Here is a 21181-nt window from a genome sequence, read left to right on the forward strand (position 1 = left end):
CAAACTTTCAAGTACACACACAAAAGTACACACACAGAAAAGGCAAAAATTAGAACACTGTCAAGTACTCACATTTTTTTAATACAGAATGAAGTAAATCATACCCTGAGTCTTTACACTTTATATTGCTTAGCAAATATGGGGTTTTAAATTTACATAATCAAAAATGCAGTCATTTAATTTGTATCAAATACCCAGGATGTAGTATTAAAACCCCATCAAAACAGTTTTGCTTGTATTTTTCCCATGCTATCTCCCAGATTTAGCTCCGCACCCTGCAGCTGTCTGGGTAAAGGAGAGCATGGGAGTGGACCCAAAGAATGGCGAAGTGAAACCCTGTCCAAGTCTGCAACAGCAACAGCCATGCCACAGCAATGTGGAAACAGGTCTGAAGGAAAAACCAGCACTGTGAGGATGGCAGACAGAAGATGGAAAGAGCTTGGGTCCTTGAGGACACTGTGGAACTGCTCAAGAGACCATGGAATTGAACTGACCAGCCTCCGTTCTTACTCTGTGTAATTATACATGGCTATTTTTTTTAAATCTCCAAACCAAAGGAATAAAACTCTTCCCAGGCTCCTGTGTTCTCCAGTAAGGTGGAGGCGTGATGAAGGGCTTTGAGACAAGGTGCTCCAAAATGGTGCCACATGTACAAGCTGGAACACTTGAGAGTGGTTGTCCATTTCCATAATTTCTAGTTCTCCCCTTCGCTGATGGCGATAATTGGCTTCCCTAAAATTGTTCCTCTGTCTGTCACTGACTCACTAAATTGACGTGCCTAGAGATCATAAACAGGTGTGTGATTTTCCCATATAGACTTTAAACATTAATGGGGTACTATTTGTTCTCATGTTATACTGCATTCAACATTCTTCAAACCCCTGATATAAAAACAGGCAACAAACTAGTTCCTCATGTGATATTTAACTCAATGTGCTCCCAAGTCCACCCAGCTAAGATACTTGGTAACATGAAAGAGCCTCAGAGAGTTGGGAGAGTGTAGCTTAGATTAAGAGGACAGCTGAGCACAGACTTAGTTGCAGCGCAACATTCATACAAAGGTGAGGTCCTTATGTGTCCAGATGGAGGCCTAAAAGCATGCAGAACCTTAAGTGAAGGCATCACGCATTTTATGTTCCTCCTCTTCTTGACTATGCAACCTCTGAAAAAAACCGTAAGGAAGTAAATACTTTTACCTTAAAGCTCTTTTTCTATAGAATCTAGGAAGCTTAAATGTGTACACTCTACTGGGCTCAACACTCTCTGAGAAAAATAAATATTAGTTCTGGAGCTTGAGAAGAAGCAAACCAATTAAAGAGAGATAAAGCAGGATACTCCTACAAAGCATTATATTTGGATATACTTGGACATCTCACAATTACTAGGCACACCTCTCTAAATCTGTGAAGAATACAATGGAACACCGGTTGTCTGTAGTCAATGATTCAGAGTGCTAGTCAAGGCATATTTTCTGTAAAAGCAATGCAGCTACAATCTCTTGACCGCCCCCCAACCCCCCTGCCCACACACACATACCACACACAAATTTGAAAGGTAGAGCCATTTTTCCCTCTAAAATTAAAACAGAATTCAACAATACTACCACAAACTTTATTTTTTAGGAACACAATGCAACATGGAAATCTGGAGGGAGATTTACTGATACTCTGGGAAATTACTGAGGGGGGAAAGGGAAAAATCTGTAAACTAAGTTCAAGACATAAAGAAAAATGTATCCATCCTATCTCTCACCCTATGTCTTCTCTTCCTCATTTCCAACTTCATATCAAGGATGCAAACATTTTGTGCCCAACCACAGCAAATATCCCCATAAATGATTAGGTAGAGGGCCAACATTAAGCTTAGTTGGTAATCAACTATTTTTTAAAGTTCTTAAAAACTATAGGTCAAATATATAGTTGAACATCAGTATCTGTTGGGGGGGATTGGTTTCCGGGCCCTCTTGAATATCAAAATCTGTGGATGTTCAAGTCACTTACATAAAATGGCACAGTATTTGCATATAACCCATGCACATTCTCCTGTATAATTTAGATCATCTCTTGATTACTGATAATACCTAATACAATGTAAATGCTGTGTAAACAGTTGTGAATACTGTATTGTGTTTTTTTGAGGGGGGTGTTTTTTTTTTTAGACAGAGTCTTGCTTTGTCACCCAGGCTGGAGTACAGTGGCGCAGTCTTGGCTCACTGCAACTTCCACCTCCTGGTTCAAGCTATTCTCCTGTCTCAGCCTCCGGAGTAGCTGCCACCACGCCCGGCTAATTTTTGTATTTTTAGTAGAGATGGGGTTTCACCATATTGGCCAGGCTGGTCTCCAATTCCTGACTGCAGGTGATCTGCCCACCTTGGCCTCCTGAAGTGCTGGGATTACAGGCGTGAGCCACCATGCTGGGCTTGGTTTTTATTTGTATTATTTTTCGCTGTTGTAGTGTTATTTTTATTGTTTTTTTATTTCCCCAAATATTTTCAATCCGTTGTTGGCTGAATATGCCAATGTGGAACCCATGGATACAGAGGGTGAGCTGTATATATATGAAAAAAGTGGTTACTACTCCAGGCTTTCAACTACATTTGCTGGCAAACTGAAGATATATCCAAATGGCTTTATAACTACCTTTGCACCTAATTTTATCCCCACAACAATCTTCTAAGGTAGGTACTACTATCCTCCTTATTTTAAAGATGGGGAAATGAAGGAAGAGAAGTTAAGTAAAATACACAGTTAAACAGCTAGAAGAGCAATAGACCTGGGAATCAAAATTTACATCCGATTCCAGAGTCACAAGTCTTAATCCCAATGCTAATCTGCCTTCTTAATAGTTCCCAGAAATGGGTTCTGCAAATCATGTATGCTAATATCCCTGCTTAAGCATTTATGTGATGTTACATTATACTCTAAACAACCCTGAAATGTGGGGCATGTTGCTTTTTTGCTAGAAAATTGAAGTCACAGGAGGTCAAGTGTTTTGACCAAATTCCATGGCTTTAGACATTATTTCCTTTTTAAGAAATCAAATTGCAGTTTTTCTTTAACTTCATAAAAAATGTTGTTCTTTTATGTTTTTAAAGTTAAAGGAACTACTGACTGCAGGAAACAGTCAAGGATTAAAAGACTGTGTGGTAATTTCCATTATTCTCCCTGCAGCGAAGGTATATTTTAACCACCACTATTGCCTGAAGTGTCTCTATCTGATTGCGTATATCTTTTGCTCAAATGTTATTCACTTCATATTAAATATAAAGCAGCTTTAAATCTTTCCCTGAACCAGGCAGGCAAATATAAATAATACAATCATCTTCTCTATAGAGGATGCAGGGGCCCTCTGTGTTAATTTTATAAAACAATATTCAATGAAGAGTTTCCTAGTTATCAAATGGTGCATCTTCTGTGTAAAATTCAGTAGTCCACTCTTAGAATTCATTCTGGACTATAATTTTCCTGTGTTTTTGCTCTATGTCTGATGTGTATGAATCTGTGTGTATCTATATACACACACATATACGTTTAAAAAGTGTGTGTTAAACATACTTTTTTGCAACATGCTTTCATTATATAACTAACATTTATCCATGTCATTATATATATTCCTTAAAAATTATTTTTACTGGAAATAAAACATAAAAACACACATGGAACAAATGCACAACCCAACAAATTAATATTTTTAAAAAAAAATACAACCACTTAGGTTAACAGTCACTGCCAGCACCCCAAAAGATAACGCATCCAATCACTACCCTCCTTCCCGCTCACAAATGAGCCACTTCTGATCTTTCCTTGTTTTTCTTGATAGTTTTACCACCCGAGAATGTACCCTTAGGTTCTACAGGTTAGTTTTGCCTGTCTGTAAACTTCGTATTAAGTGTATTACACACCATGCACTCTGCATCTAGCTTCTTTCGCTCACCAATATGTCTATGAGAGTTAGCCATGTTAATGTAAGTGTAGTTAATTCATTTTCATCACTTATAGTATATTCTATCAAATGAGTATAAGCCAAATTTGTCTATTCTATTGTTGAATATTACTACTGTGGACTCACTCCTGGGTGAGTCTCTTGGTGTACATTCACATGCATTTCTGATGCATATAAATGTAGGAGTAGAATTCTGGGCCATCTGACATGCACCTCTCTACTTCAGCAGACACTGTCAAACAATTTTTCAAGTGTTTGTAACAACTTTAAACTCCCACCAACACCACAGAAGAGTTCCCATTGCTATACATCCTCATCACACTTTTTTTCAATCCACGGCTTGCCTTTTCGTTTTCTTTGTGGTGCCTTCTAAAGTACACAAGTTTTTTAAGTTGATGAAGTCCAATTTATTCTTTTATTTTGTTTTAGTACTTTTTGTGTCTTGTCTAAGAATTTTTTGCCTACCCACATTCATGCAGATATTTTCATACATTTTTCTAGAAGATTAATAGTTTTGGCTTTTACATTTAGGTCTATAATCTACCTTCAATTAATTTTGTGTGTTAAGGCAGGGATCACAGTTTGTTTTTACTACTTCCATACAAATATAAAATTGATCACACACGTTGGTGCCTCTGAGGAAGCTAAATATCTGAGAATCTATTTTGGGACTTTCTAATCTGTTCCACTGATTTGTATATTTATCTTTACATAGATACCACACCATTTTGATGACTGTAGCTAAACCAGGTACATTCGATGAAAGTACTGATATATTCAAGTTTAAATCTATCATCTTACTAAATGCTATCATCTTATCTACTATATGTACCATTTCTCTCCATTCTTGTGTACTTTTCAATTGATTCAATGTTTATTTACTACTTGCAGCTTAAAAGTTACATACTCTTTTACTATTCTTTTAATAATCAGGCTAGAAAACCATGTTGTCTCCTCAATTTATCAAAATTTACTATTGATTGGTGATTTATCGCTTCCTGGAAAACATAAAAACATTACAACACTAATGAAAGGTCCCCTTCCTGGAATGTAGAATATTATCGAAATTGTTGGCCGGGCGCGGTGGCTCAAGCCTGTAATCCCAGCACTTTGGGAGGCCGAGACGGGCGGATCACGAGGTCAGGAGATCGAGACCATCCTGGCTAACACGGTGAAACCCCGTCTCTACTAAAAAATACAAAAAACTAGCCGGGCGAGGTGGCGGGCGCCTGTAGTCCCAGCTACTCGGGAGGCTGAGGCAGGAGAATGGCGTAAACCCGGGAGGCGGAGCTTGCAGTGAGCTGAGATCTGGCCACTGCACTCCAGCCCGGGCGACAGAGTGAGACTCCGTCTCAAAAAAAAAAAAAAAAAAGAATATTATCGAAATTGTTTTAAGTCTGTATATTTCTTAAATCTCAAAAGACACCGCTACTATTTCATATATCTCTGCTTACTCAGATTTACCCACATATGTACCATCTCATTGTTCTTCATTCCTTCCTTTCCACTCTTTCATTTCCATTACGTTCTTTTTTTGTTGATGTTTGTTTTTTTTGTTTGTTTTTGTTTTTTCTTTTTGTTTTTGTATGAGAGAGAGTCTTGTTCTGTCACCCAGGCTGGAGCACAGTAGCGCCATCTCGGCTCACTGCAAGCTCCGCCTCCCGGGTTCATGCCATTCTCCTGTCTCAGCCTCCTGAGTAGCTGGGACTACAGGCGCCCGCCACCACGCCCGGCTAGTTTTTTGTATTTTTAGTAGAGACGGGGTTTCACCATGTTAACCAGGATGGTCTCGATCTCCTGACCTTGTGATCCGCCCGCCTCGGCCTCTCAAAGTGCTGGAATTACAGGTGTGAGCCACCATGCCCGGCCCATTACATTCTTTTAATAACTCCACTAGTGCAGATTTGTTGATGATGTCAGGTAATAGTCAAATTGTAGCTCTTTGTAATGACAATCTGTCTTATTCCTCTACCTGGCTTTAATATTTTCTTTTTAAGAGTTTCAACTATAAAATCCAGCTTATAATTTGCTGGACTTCAATATGTGGCTGTGTACCTTTCATCATTTTGGGAATATGCTTGATTATAATTTCGTCAACATTGCTTTGGCATTCAAGCTCCTCCCCCGAGACTCCCAATGAATCTGTCAGCCTTCTCTACTGTATCCTCTATTTCTTAGTTTCTCTTCATACGTTCCACCCTTTTGTTATTGTATGCTACATTCTGGTATTTTCCTGTGACCCACCTTCCAGTGCACTAATCCTTTCTTCAGTAATGTCTAACTTACTGTTAAATTGATCCACTGAGTTAAATCCATCCAATATTGGTTACTGTATTTTTCAGTTCTAAATTTTCTATTTGATTCTTCTTCATATAAGTTCCCTGCAGAATGTTTCAATTTCTTTTATAACTCCCCAAAGTTTAATTCTAGTAATTCTGTTTGGTAGTTCCAATAACTGGATCTCCTTTGAGTCTAGTACTGTAGGCTTCGTTGGCTCTCATTCATGTTGTCATGTGTCCTTATGCGACTGAGTATCTCTCATTATGTGTCGTACTAGAGTCATTCTTTGGTACACACAGGGGATTGATTCCAGGACCCCCAAGGATACTCCAAATCTATGTATACTCAAGTCCCAAAGTCAGCCCTGCAGGACTCACTTATACAAAAAGTTGGTCCTCTATATATGCAGTTTTACATCTTGTAAATACAGTATTTTCAATCTATGTTTAGTTGAAAAAAAATCCACATATAAGTGGACCCACGCAGTTCAAACCCATGTTGTTCAAAGGTCAATTGTATTTGAAAAACTATCTCATAAAAAATTTAAAGGCTGAAATGATGTTTTCTCCAGAGAGAATTCTGACTTGATATTGGGAGTACCAGGAATCTAGGATCACCTTAGTCAATTTCAGGTATTAATTTTTGGTGCCAATCAGACAAATGCGAAACTGTCACGGGGAGATCTTTCCTTTTCAGTTCGTATTTACTCCTAGGCTATAGTCCGTTAGAGGCTCCCCACCCCCAAAGCTTGGGATATTTATAAGAGCTCTCACTTTCGGCAGGCCCTCATCTCTAAACTTTGTCCTCTAGCCCTATAGAGCCATCAAAAGTTCTGCTCAAGGCTTGACTAGACTGCATCTAATCAAATGGTAATTAAATTAGAATTCATAGAATTCATAGTCCTCCAAAAAAAGTCATAAATTAAAAAACGCATTCCTTTGTTGCTCACAGATGAAAGAGGAAGTCATGATGGAAAAAACAAAAATGCATAAAATTGAGCAATGATGGTATGTATCAAAATTTGTGAGAACTTTGTATCATTAACCAGACTTTAGGAAAAAAGGGGAAAGGAACTGGTTTTACTGTAGGAGGTCTTAGCAAATTATGTATCCTACCAAACAAAAGAAAATAGGAAAAGAAATAAGAGCATCAAGAAGGAATAAAACAAACAAACCCTCCTTATTTGCAGATGAGATGGCTTTCTACATAAAACCAGCAAGAAGATCTACAAACAAGGTATAAAACTAGTATCTCAGAAAGGTAACTGGAGATAAGATTAATATAAAAAATAAGAATTCTTATAAATCAGTACTATCCAATGAGAGAATGGAATAGAAAAATAGCTATCATTCACAATCAAAAGCCATAAAGTATTTAGAAATGTGTTTTTAAAAAATATATAAAACTCCTTTTTTTTTTTTTGAGACGGAGTCTTGCTGTGTCTCCAGGATGGGGTGCAGTGGTGCGATCAAGACTCACTGCAACCTCCGACTCCCTGGTTTAAGCGATTCTCCTGCTTCAGCCTCCCGAGTAGCTGGGATTTCAGGCATGCACCACCACACCAGACTAATTTTTTTGTATTTTTAGTGGAGATGGGGTTTCACCATGTTGGCCAGGATGGTCTCGATCTCCTGACCTCGTGATCCGCCTGCCTTGGCCTCCCAAAGTGCTGGGATTACAGGCGTGAGCCACCACACCCAGCCAAAACTTTTGAAGAAAGTTATAAAACATTACTGAAGAGCATAAAAGTGTTTCTGACTAAACACAGAACTGTGACATTTTTATAAAGAAAGTATCATGGGTGGACTGGGCGTGGTGGCTCACACCTGTAATCCCAGCACTTTGGGAGGCTGAGGTGAGCAGATCACTTGAGGCCTGGAGTTCGAGACCAGCCTGGGTAACACAGTGGTCTCTGCAAAAAATAGAAAAAATAAGCTGGGCATGATGGCGCATACCTGTAGTCCCAGGTACTTGGGAGACTGAGGCAGCAGAATTGCTTGAACCCAGGAGACAGAGGTTGCAGTTAGCTAAGATCTCACCACTGCAATCCAGTCTGGGTGACAAAAGTGAGACTCTGTCTCAAAAAAAAAAAAAAAAAAAAAAGTATCACGGGTAGAACAATAGTATAAATAAAATTATCAGTTCTACACATATTAATCTATACTTTTAATAAAAATGCTACCAAATTCACAACAGAGTCTTCGGGTAGAACATAATAAATTTATGTTACAATTCAAGACGAATACATAAGAATAGCTAACAAATTCTGGAAAGCAATAACAAGCAGGGAACTTACACTGCCAGGTATCAGCATAGATAAATGTCAAAAAATGTAGTGTTTACCCAAAAAAGTACATTATAGAATTACATTCCCATTTAACACCATTTATATAAAGTATCAAACAGCAAAATATAATGACCTATTTTTTTGTGAATATATATATGGATGTGGTAAAAGAAATATATGAGACTGATAAGCACTAAACTCAAGATAATAGTTACCTCAGGCAGCAGAGAAGAGGAAAGAAATCAGGGAGAAGTACATTCAACCATACCTACAATATTTTATTAAAAAATTAAAAATCAGGCCGGGCGCGGTGGCTCAAGCCTGTAATCCCAGCACTTTGGGAGGCCGAGACGGGCGGATCACGAGGTCAGGAGATCGAGACCATCCTGGCGAACACGGTGAAACCCCGTCTCTACTAAAAATACAAAAAAAAAAAAAAAACTAGCCGGGCGACGTGGCGGGCGCCTGTAGTCCCAGCTACTCGGGAGGCTGAGGCAGGAGAATGGCGTAAACCCGGGAGGCGGAGCTTGCAGTGAGCTGAGATCCGGCCACTGCACTCCAGCCTGGGCGACAGAGCGAGACTCCGCCTCAAAAAAAAAAAAAAAAAAAAAAAATTAAAAATCAGAAGCGGAAAGGGGATGTAGAACAGTATTGGAATAGCATTTCTGTAAAAGTCAAAAGCACCTGAAGCAAATAGAAACAGATGCATATTCAAAGGTTCATTTATCATTCTCTGTTCTTTTATATTTGTGCTATATTTCATAAAAAAATTAATTAGGGAGGCAAAAAGAAGGACAAAATTGAGGAGGAGTTGGATAAACTGATCTTTAAGATTCTTTTCTGCTCTAAGTCCCACCCTTTTCTAAATGTTCTGATTTAATGAGAGTCTTAAGTTCCTACACTTCTTTGATTTCTAATTAAATTTAGGTATTAACTTTTTAGAACAAGTTATAACATAAATCAGGTAAAGAATAAGAGGCCTGTGTGACAATTTCACTCGCAAGACCAGGTTTCTGGCCATTTTTCTCTGAAATAATCACAATAACTTCAACATATTATATAAATAATAGATTTGTAAGAAATGTTTCAGTCATCTTTTTAAATGCGGTCTCTTCAGTCTTCTCTTTTGCCCTACATGCTGCAGAGGGGAGAGAACCCTCTCCTTCCCCTCTGGAAATTCAATAATTACAATCTATAAAATAAACTGACAATCGATTAGCAGAAGAAGAGGTGTACACACTTATAACATGTATATGTATGGGAGATCCCACAAAGTGTGAGACGCAGAGAAAGGCCAGATGGTTGAACTATGGGAGGGCAAGGGGAGGAACTGTACTATAAACAAAGATCGTCTTATTATGCAGATAAAGTCTCTCACGTGGCAGCCCTCAGAAGAACAGATGTAAAGTCTGTCTGGGTGTGGTATCCTGGGCATGGAGACCTATTGGAGTCCTGGGCATGGAGACCTGTCAGTCTCCTCTTCTGTGACATAAGTAATCTTTTCTGGTTAGTGTAGATTTCAGGGAAGGTATTCCTGACAATCACATTCCTTCTGGAGGAACATCCCTTAGTCAGATGAGAGAACTTCAGAGAAAGCTCCTCTCTGTGCTTCAGAGGGATGGGAGACTAGGGAGCGGAATGTCCAAGAGACTGTAGTTTTGAGGCTGCAAAGATGTAGAGAAACTGGAACCCTCATATATTTCTGGTGGGATTGCAAAATGGTGTAGCCGCTTTGGAAAACAGTTTTGTTTCTCAACATATTAAATACAGAGTCATGGTTAGGCATGGTGGCTCACACGTGTAATCACAACATTCTGGGAAGCCAAGGCAGGAGAATCACTTGAGCTAAGGAGTTCGAGACCAGTCTAGACAACATAGTTAGACTCCATCTCTACAAAAAATTCCTTAAAAAGGTAGCTGGGCGTGGTGGTGCATGGCTGTAGTCCCAGCTACTTGGGAGGCTGAGGTGGGGAGATCACTTGAGCCCAGGAGTTCAGGGCTGCAGTGAGCTAGAACTGTGCCACTGCACTCTAGCCTGGGCAACAGAGCAAGACCCTGTCTCAAATAATATGTATCATAAATATACACAAATAAATAAATAAATAAATAAACACAGTTATCATATGACCCAGTAATTCTCCTCATAGGTATATACCCAAGAGAACTAAAAACATGTTTCTAAACAATAGTCTATACACAAATGTTCATAGCAACATTATACATAATAGCCAAAAAGTAGAAACAACCCAAATGTCCATCAGCTGATGAATGGATAAATAAAATGTGATATACCCATTCAATGGACTATTATCCAGCAACAAGAAGAAATGAAGTACTGATATATGCATGACTCAGATAAATCTGTAAAATATATGAATGGAAACATCCAGTCACAAAGGCCACATCTTGCATGATTCTATTTGTACGAAATGTCTAGAACAGGAAAATCAATAGAAGCAGAAAGCAGATTAGTAGTTGTCAGGGACAAGGAGGGGGAAGGATCGGGAGTGACTGATAATACAGGATTTCTTTCAGGGGTGACAAAAATGTTCTGACATTAGGCAGTGGTGATGGTTGTACAGCTTCGTGAATATACTAAAAACCATTGAATTGTATATTTTTAAGGAGTGAAATTTATGGTACACAAATATCTCCATAAAGCCGTTCTTAAAAAATAGAAGATCAAAATTATGAACTTCTTTTCCTCTATGACTTCCATTTTTTCCATTATAAATACAAAATTTTAAGTGTGACCTCACAACATTAAAAGTGATTATTTTTCCAGGGTATGTGTCATTTCGCCTGATATAGGACCATTGGTCAGTCCTTTGAAATGCTAGTTTTCCTTTGCAAATTTCTGGTAGGCATCTGCTATAGTTTGGTTTGCTGGACCTCCTCCAAATCTCATGTTGGAGGCTGGTTCCCAGTGTTGAAGGTGGGGCCTAATGAGAGATGTATGAGTCATGGAGGCAGATCTCTCATAACTGTCTGGGTGAGTTCTCATATTCCTGAGTTCTCGCTCTGTTGGTTCTCTAAAGAGCAGGTTGTTAAAAAGAGCCTGGCACCTCCTTTCTTTCCTCTCTCTCCCCTCCTCCTCCTCCTCTCTCACCAAATGGTCTCTGCATATATCAGCTCCCCTTTGCCTTCTGCCATAAGTAGAAGCGTCCTGAAACTCTCACCAAAAGTAGAAGCCAGCACCCTGCTTCTTGTATAGCTTGTAGAACCGTGAACCTAGTAAAACTTTTTTATTTATAACATACCCAGCTTTCGGTATTCCTTTCTAGCAGCAAAAACAGACTAAGACAACATAAGTCTATTTTATCAGAAACTAGAATTGCAACCCCTGCTTTTTTTTGTTCTCCATTTGCTTGGGAGATCTTCCTCCATCCCTTTATTTTGAGCCTATGTGTGTCTCTGCATGTGACATGGGTCTCCTGGATACAGCAAACTGATGGGTCTTGACTCTTTATCCAATTTGCCAGTCTGTGTCTTTTAATTGGACCATTTAGTCCATTTACATTTAAGGTTAATATTGTTATGTGTGAACTTGATCCTGTCATAGTGATATCAGCTGGTTATTTTGCTCGTTAGTTGATGCAGTTTCTCCCCAGCATCGATGGTCTTTACATTTTGGCATGTTTTTGCAATGGCTGGTACCGGTTGTTCCTTTCCATGTTTAGTGCTTTCTTCAGGATCTCTTATAGGACAGGCTTGGTAGTGACAAAATCTCTAAGCATTTGCTTGTCTGTAAAGGATTTTATTTCTCCTTCACTGATGAAACTTAGTTTGGCTGGATATGAAATTCTGCATTGAAAATTCTTTTCTTTAAGAATGTTGAATATTGGCCCCCACTCTCTTCTGGCTTGTAGAGTTTCTGACAAGAGATCTGCTGTTAGTCTGATGGGCTTCCCTTTGTGGGTAACCCGACCTTTCTCTCTGGCTGCCCTTAACATTTTTTCCTTCATTTCAACTTTGGTGAATCTGACAATTATGTGTCTTGGAGTTGCTCTTCTCGAGGAGTATCTTTGTGGTGTTCTTTGTATTTCCTGAATTTGAATGTTGGCCTGCCTTACTAGGTTGGGGAAGTTCTCCTGGATGATATCCTGAAGAGTGTTTTCCAACTTGGTTCCATTTTCCCCCTCACTTTCAGGCACACCAATCAGACGTAGATTTGGTCTTTTCACATAATTCCATATTTCTTGGAGGCTTTGTTCATTTCTTTTTCCTTTTTTTTTCTCTAGACTTCTCACTTCATTTCATTCATTTGATCTTCAATCATTTATACTCTTTCTTCCAGTTGATCGAGTCGGTTACTGAAGCTTGTGCATTTGTCACGTATTTCTCGTGTCATGGTTTTTATCTCTGTCAGTTCGTTCATGTCCTTCTCTGCATTGATTATTCTAGTTATCCACTCTTCCATTCTTTTTTCAAGATTTTTAGTTTCTTTGCACTGGGTACGTAGTTCCTCCTTTAGCTCTGAGAAGTTTGATCGACTGAAGCCTTCTCCTCTCAACTCGTCAGTCATTCTCCGTCCAGCTTTGATCCGTTGCTGGCGATGAGTTGCATTCCTTTGGAGGGGGAGATGCGCTCTGATTTTTTGAATTCCCAGCTTTTCTGCCCTGCTTTTTCCCCATCTTTGTGGTTTTACTGCCTTTGGTCTTTGATGCTGGTGATGTACTGATGGGGTTTTCGGGTAGGTGTCCTTTCTGTTTGTTAGTTTTCCTTCTAACAGTCAGGACCCTCAGCTGTAGGTCTGTTGGAGATTGCTTGAGGTCCACTCCAGACCCTGTTTGCCTGGGTATCAGCAGCAGAGGCTGCAGAAGATATAATATTGCTGAACAACGAGTGCTGCTGTCTGATTCTTGCTCTGGAGGCTTCGTCTCAGGGGTATACCCCGCTGTGTGAGGTGTGACGTGTCAGTCTGCACCTAGTGGGGCATATCTCCCAGTTAGGCTACTCAGGGGTCAGGGACTCACTTGAGCAGGCAGTCTGTCCGTTCTCAGATCTCAACCTCCGTGCTGGGAGATCCACTGCTCTCTTCAAAGCTGTCAGACAGCTGTCAGACTCCACCCAGAGGTGGAGTCTACAGAGACAGGCAGGCCTCCTTGAGCTGCCCTGCGCTCCACCAGTTCGAGCTTCCCAGAGGCTTTGTTTACCTACTTAAGCCTCAGCAATGGCGGGTGCCCCTCCCCCAGCCTTGCTGCCACCTTGCAGTTAGATCTCAGACTGCTGTGCTACCAATGAGGGAGGCTCCATGGGTGTGGGACCCTCCGGGCCAGGTGTGGGATATAATCTCCTGGTGTGCCATTTGCTAAGACCCTTCATAAAGCACAGTATTAGGCTGGGAGTTACCCGAGTTTCCAGGTGTTGTGTGTCTCAGTTTCCCTTGGCTAGGAAAAGGGATTCCCTTCCCCCTTGTACTTCCCAGGTGAGGCGATGCCTCACCCTGCTTCAGCTCTCGCTGGTCGGGCTGCAGCAGCTGACCAGCACCGATTGTCCGGCACTCCCTAGTGAGATGAACCTGGCACCTCAGTTGAAAATGCAGAAATCACCCATCTTCTCTGTCGCTCGCACTGGGAGCTGGAGGCTGGAGCTGTTCCTATTCGGCCATCTTGCTCCCGACCCCCAGGACGTTAATATCTTTAAGGGACTTATTTTTTGGGCACCGCCATCCACTCTCTGGCCTCAAAGATTCATATCTGACCCACATGTCAAATATATTTGCCCCATCCCAGCATCCCCCAAAGTCCCAACTCATTACAGAATCAACTCAGGTTCAAAATGTCATCTAAATAAGCATCAGCTCAAACCCCCAAATCTTACCTAAATTAGGTTTGAGTTAGATTATGGGGATGATCTATCCTGAGGCACTTCTAGAAATTTACCACACAAAGCCCTACACACAAATTTTTATAGCAGCCTCATCTATATTGGAAAGAACACAAACAACCTTCAATAATGGATGAACAAACTATGATGCATCCATATAATGGAATACTACTCTGCAACAATGCAAGCAACAGCATGGAGAAATCACAAATGTGATCTACTAGGTAAAAGAAGCCAAACTCAAAAGGCTATCTACCACATTATTCCATTTCTATGGCATTCTGGAAAAGGAAAAATAGAGCGACAGAAGGCAGATAAGTGATTCTTAGGCACCAGGGCAGGGAGGACAAACTGACCACAAAAGGGCTAACGGAATTTTTAGAGGATGATAGATGTGTTCAACATCTTGACTGTGGTAGTGGCTATACAACTCCATGTGTTTGTCAAAACTTGCAGAACTGTATAGAAAAGGAGGGAATTTAACTGCATGTAAATCAATAATAAATTTAATTAAAATTGGAAAAAAAATATTCACAATGTTTCACACATTTACTGTAGCCAGTGTTCCATAAACTCATGCTGACCTGGTATCAAAAAAAAAAAAAAAAATTACAAGCCTCCCACTTCTTCAGCAGGTGCAGCTGCTGAGCCAGGAGTCGCTGGGCACATGGGACCGCCTCCCTGAGTCTCTGCATGATGTGAACCCAGTGGGCCACCCACTGACCTGTCAGTACAGTCCCTGAAGTGAGTCCCCAGGATGGGCCTGCCAGGTCGGGCTGGCTGTGCCCTGGCCCTGGTGATGGTGGTCCAGCTGGGGCAGCAGATACTAATGTGCCAGGCAGTGCTGGCAGGTGGAGCCCTGAGTGGACCCTGTGGATCTGATGGACCACATGGAGTACCACTACAGCAAGGCCATGCCACTCATCTTCATGGGCAGTATGGTCTGCAGCTGCACCATGCTGATGCTCACTGGACTGGATGCCCACCTTGAGGTGCACTGCAGCAAGGAAATGCACATCATCCCTTGTGTGCTGGCCATGCACCAGGCCTGGTCCAAGTCTGGCCACAAGAAACTACAGCTGGACACAGCGGGCATGACTGACAAGGTGCTGGACATTGCCATGCAGGCCTTCATCCTGGAGGTGAAGATCTCTAAGCAAAGGGGGCCAGCCCATGTGCTCTGCAACAAGCACCACTTCAGACTCAAGTCCTTGAATCCTTGGCCTACCTGTCGCACCTGTTCTCCAACTCCAAGTTCCTGCTTATGGCTCAGGGCAGCCATGTCTCCATGCACTCCTTGATCACGTGCAAGGTCACTTACTATACAGGCTTCAACCTCAGCAGCTATGGCAACTGCCTGACCAAGTGGAACAAGGTCATAAAGGTGATGTACGCCCAGTGCATGGAGGTGGGCAAGGAAAAGTGCCTGCTCGTGTACTACAAGCAGCTGGTGCTGTAGCCTAGGAGCTCCCTCAAACTCATCCTGGACCATCTTGGCGTCACCTGGAGCAACGCTGTCCTCCACCATCAAGACCTCACTGGCAAGCGGGGTGGCATCTCCCTGTCTACGATCCAGTGGTCCACGGACGAGGTCATCAAGCCTGTGGAAGTGCTCTCCAAGTGGACTCACCACATCCCTGGGGACATGGTGCCAGACATGGCCCAGATTGTCCCATGCTGGCTCAGCTTAGCCATGACCCCTATGCAAACACCCTCCCCGACCTCCCACTTCCACTATGGTATTTTGCTATGGCAGCCTGAGCACACTAAGGCACTGGGGATCCTCACATAATAGGCCACACTGAGAGTTGACGATTAAGACAGTATTCCCACCTAGCTAACTCATTCTTCAAGATCCAGGACTGGGCCATCCTCTCCCAAGTTCAACTCTGTGACTGTTTCTTGAAAAGCAAGTTCTAAAAACTTCCACAGAAAACCAAGTTTGTGGCTGCATCAGGTTAGCTATATATGTTGGGTTTTATGAAGCAATCTAATTTTACTCAAAGGTGTCCAATTTTTTTCCTCTAAATTTCAAATATTTTCTGGTTTTGCTTATACAGAAAATGCCATGAATGAATCTCTCTTATCAGAGAATTCTTCAATGTATGAAATCCTGCTAGAATACCTAAGACATCCTACTAACTCTCTGCAATCATAAGTGAATGAACATCTAGAGGTTAAATTTAATTCCGTGACCATAATGCTACTAGTCTATGTCTAATAAGCGAAGTTACTTTCCAACCTTTTCGCAGAGTAAAAAAGTTTAGAATACTTTTTTTTTTTTTTTTTTTTTTGAGATGGAGTCTTGCTCTGTCATCCGGGCTGGAGTGCAGTGGTGCGATCTTGGCTCACTACAAGCTCTGCCTCCTGGGTTCACGCCATTCTCCTGGCCTCAGCCTCCCAAGTAGCTGGGACTACAGGTGCCCACCACCACACCTGGTTAATTTTTTCTTGTATTTTTAGTAGAGACAGGGTTTCACCATGTAAGCCAGGAAGGTCTTGATCTCCTGACCTTGTGATTCGCCTGCCTCAGCCTTCCAAAGTGCTGGGATTACAGGTGTGAGCCACTGCACCCAGCCAGGAATACTTTTTAAAACCATTTAAATATTTCCTTATTCTTTTTCTACACAAAAATATGTTCTACCCCACTAATCATTCTTAATTTAATAGGTCACAGAAACCTCATATAAAACCTGTATTAATGATTGGCCACTTTCACTTTGTAATTCTTATAATTTATAAAAGTTGTAGGTATAACTACCATCTTTACCACTTTCTTCCCAAATAAATTCTCAGTTATATTAAAATAATAGTATTAATAATCTCATACTTTTTCCCTGTCTTCTGCTTCTTACTCCCATCGCAACCCCCAATTACCAAGCTGATACTTTTAAAAATTTCACAAGGAAATGCAAAAATTTACATAAAAGTACCTTCCTGAATAGGTAGTTCCCCTAAATAATCTCAGTAGTACTCTTACGAGGTCAAGCAAACTATTTCAAGCCTCAGTAGATGACATGTTTTCCTTACTTTATTAGTTTGAAAAAACTATAGATTTTCAATCTTCTCTGAAAACAACATCATCATCATGATATGGACTATAATTATTCTACAACCACCCACTTTAATAATAAATGCTGTGTTAAAACAACAAATGGAACACCTTACAATGCATTAAGCTCTTCTCTTATTAAACACAAAATTTTAAATCTTACCACAAGCTTTTTATTCTTGATTCACAATCAAATCCTTTTGTCAGTTATTCTCAGCACTTAATGTTATTCATTGCAATAAATCCAATCTTAGATGGCTATAAATGCCTTTGCCTACTTCTCTATGTGTCTTAAGAGAAACCAGAGGATGAGCAGAGATGGAGCTGTCATTAAGACGCTGCACAGTACAATTAGGCTTTGTTATATACTAAAGTTTGCTAGAATATCCTATTTGTAACTTTTCCTCATTTTGTTGAACTCTAATAAAGAGTAGGTGCTCAAATAAATACCTCCCGTCATGATGATCATGATAATGAAGATGGTAACACTGGGGGAACACTTATTAGCTACCAGGGACTGTTTCATTTAATTATCATCACTATAATAATAGTAGTGTTTTCTTAAGAAACTAAGGGAGAAAAGTGAAGTATCTTCTCCAAATTAACACAGTCAGGATGTGAATATCGGCAGTTTGGCCTTAGACTCTAGGTTCTTAATCACTGCCTCCAAATGATAAAACAAATTACTTTCAAGAACCAGTATGCCAATGTTTCACAAGATGCTTAGTTGCAAACAACTTAATCTACTCAATTTAGTTTCAACAAAAAATGAAAAGTTACTAAAGGTTTTAGACAGCTTGTGGAACTTACCACAGGACCAGAAAGTCGAGTTCAGAGGCCTTATAACAAATAACAACGTTCCAACCACACCATAGGAGTGCTCCCCTCAAGCCCTACAGCAACTTCCAGGACCCTGTCCAGGGTACTGAGCTGTCTGCCTTGTGGCATTCAACAACTGGTTACCCCCACTGCAACACTTGCCAAAAGAATGGAGCCTGCACAGAAAGCCATTTTCACCCTAAAATCCACCATTCACTACTGAAGTTCAACTTGGCAGATACGAGTTCATCACTCGATAAAGTTAACATGCAACTACTGGCTGCAAATAAATATAAAGTAAAAACTACACAAAGTTTTATTGATAGTATGTTTATAATTACAGTCTCAAGTGAGAATATGTTCAAGATCTAAAAGAGAAGGCACAATTGTTTAAAAAAAAAAGTATGGATTTGGGTTTTTGGGTGATTTCTTCATCCTTTTTTTTCTGGTTTTAATGTTATTTATATAAGGAATAAAAATTCAGGCAGAAGGCCAGGCGCAGTAGCTCATGCCTGTAATCCCAGCACTCTGGGAGGCCGAGGCGGGCAGATCACCGGGTCAGGAGATGGAGACCATCCTGGCTAACACGGTGAAACCCCGTCTCTACTAAAAAGACAAATATTAGCTGGGCGTGGTGGCGGGTGTCTGCAGTCCCAGCTACTCGGGAGGCTGAGGCAGGAGAATGGCGTGAACCCGGGAGGCGGAGCTTGCAGTAAGCTGAGATCGCGCCACTGCACTCCAGCCTGGGCGACAGAGCAAGACTCCGTCTCAAAAAAAAAAAAAAAAAATTCAGGCGGAAAAACATACATTTCCCTTGGCACATATACAATATCCTAAAAATGTGACTGAGTTTCATATATGTTCCCAAAATAACACAACCCAACCGAAAAAACACAACATTCACATCCTGTGAAAGCCCCCTATAGCTGCAAAAGCCCTAAAAACAAATGCAAAATTTTATAGAACCACAGCTTATATTGCATTAGATTATATTTGATTCTCCCGAAATTTGAATGTGCGCCCTGCACATGGCAGTTCCATGCAACTGTGTGTCTCAGCACTTAGAAATGGCTGAATTTGATATAAGAAGCTTCAATTCTCTTCTCCCCATCAAAATGGCCTCCCCAGACCACAGGAAGCCAGAAAGGCTGCCTTCCCTGATACAAACACCAACATGATTCAAGACAGGACCCACTTGGGGAAGTGCTCCCTGCCCCTTACTGGGAGGCCAGGCTCTGCCTGGTTTCTGCTAGAGCTACTCACCCTGGGGTCTGCCCATGACTTCCAGACCAGCCCTAACCTCAGGTGGGAAGAATGTGAGTAGCACTGGCCAAATACTCTGGCACCCATGGATCAGTCCCATTTGCTGTTACCCTGGCTCCTCGTCTTTCCGTAAGTCTATAACCACAGGCCACTGAGGTGAAAAACAGCCTGCCTCCTAGCTTTTCTGTGTATGAAGATCTTGTCTTTAGAAATCTAGCTAGAATTAAAGTTACTCAAGAACTTGCTCATGCCAGGAACCTGTCCCCAAGGCCAACCTGAGCTGCTGGGCCCTGCTCCCCATGACAGAGGTCCCCCAGCTGCTATGAACACTGCCTCTCTCTACTCCACACTGGCATGCCAATGAGACACCTGCTTGGGTTTCCTTCCTACCACTTCTATGTCAGTTAAAGAGCAGAGAGGGAGGTCTACAGGCAGGTCCAACGGTCCACACCCCTTCCTCAAGCCCCATGAGAAAAACTGGGTCACCACTAGCTTCACTCCATATGTGGCAGTAAAAAATGCCAGAAAACCTATTTTGCATATCAACTTTTACCATGAGGGAACATGTATTGAAATCTAGTTTTAAGCGTAAGCACAATGGAAAAGATCAAAAGCAGATGACACCATGATGAAAGAAACACTTTGCTTTGAAAAGTTTTTCTCTTCAAGTTTTCCACACAGAAAATTCTAACCACTTATACGTAGTCATCATTTCAATGAATTGTGTCAAATGAAACAGGGAAAAGAAAGAACATGCACCATGAGGCTAATTTATGGTCTCACTAAATCCAGCAGACTGAAGGATTTCATTTAGTCTATCATGAATTCTTAGACCAAAGCAATTCTATTAAAAGCCCTTGGAGTGGGGGGGGGGGGGGGGGGGGGGGGGGAGAAAACACCTGAATTTGTTGTCAGGTCAAACAACAAAAGCTTTCCCTAAATATTTTTTTTTTTTTTTTTTGAGGTGGAGTCTCGCTCTGTCTCCCGGACTGGAGTGCAGTGGCCGGATCTCAGCTCACTGCAAGCTCCGCCTCCCGGGTTTACGCCATTCTCCTGCCTCAGCCTCCCGAGTAGCTGGGACTACAGGCGCCCGCCACCTCGCCCAGCTAGTTTTTGTATTTTTAGTAGAGACGGGGTTTCACCGTGTTAGCCAGGATGGTCTCGATCTCCTGACCTCGTGATCCACCCGTCTCGGCCTCCCAAAGTGCTGGGATTACAGGCTTGAGCCACCACGCCCGGCCTCCCTAAATATTATAATTGTGTCAGATACTGCCCTTCACACAATTTTGAATGGCTAGCACCAAGGAATCTGTCCATCTCAAAGTGAGGCAAACAGAATAATGTTTTTTTATTTTTACAAAATGTTTATTCTCTGAAATCCAATGCATTCAAAGGATGTTAACACTTAAAATGCTTATCATTTCCACCAACTGCATTATCTTAGTAAACCAAAATAAGCACTTTTATCATAGATGTAGTCAATGATTAATACATTTTTTTTAAAGGACCTAAACTTCCCCCAGATTTCAGCGCAGGTAATTTTATTGTATGTTTCACCTAGTAGGTGATTTTTTAAAAAAATAGTGTGCAGAAATGAATAGTTTTAAACTGAGTAAATGTAGTATACCATGTCACAAAACAACCAAATCAAAAGCAACTGCCATGCTAATAATAAGTCAAAGAAATAGTAATTCTGGCTTGTACTGACA

At 41.1% G+C, this 21181-nt stretch overlaps 1 protein-coding gene and 1 long non-coding RNA gene across 6 annotated transcripts in view; one reads left to right on the top strand and one right to left on the bottom strand.

The window, feature by feature from the left end:
• The window catches only part of LOC117070907, a 29967-nt gene extending 29389 nt beyond the window's left edge, over positions 1-578 (top strand). Inside the window, exon 3 of the long non-coding RNA XR_004432099.1 lies at positions 261-578. This is a non-coding gene — a long non-coding RNA (uncharacterized LOC117070907). The remainder of the gene's footprint in view (positions 1-260) is intronic.
• The window catches only part of CUNH15orf41 (chromosome unknown C15orf41 homolog), a 234754-nt gene that overhangs the window by 172002 nt on the left and 41571 nt on the right, over positions 1-21181 (bottom strand). The gene's annotated exons all lie outside the window — the stretch shown is intronic.

Source organism: Trachypithecus francoisi, unplaced genomic scaffold (assembly GCF_009764315.1).
Source record: "Trachypithecus francoisi isolate TF-2019V2 unplaced genomic scaffold, Tfra_2.0 Lachesis_group3, whole genome shotgun sequence".
NCBI lineage: Eukaryota > Metazoa > Chordata > Mammalia > Primates > Cercopithecidae > Trachypithecus > Trachypithecus francoisi.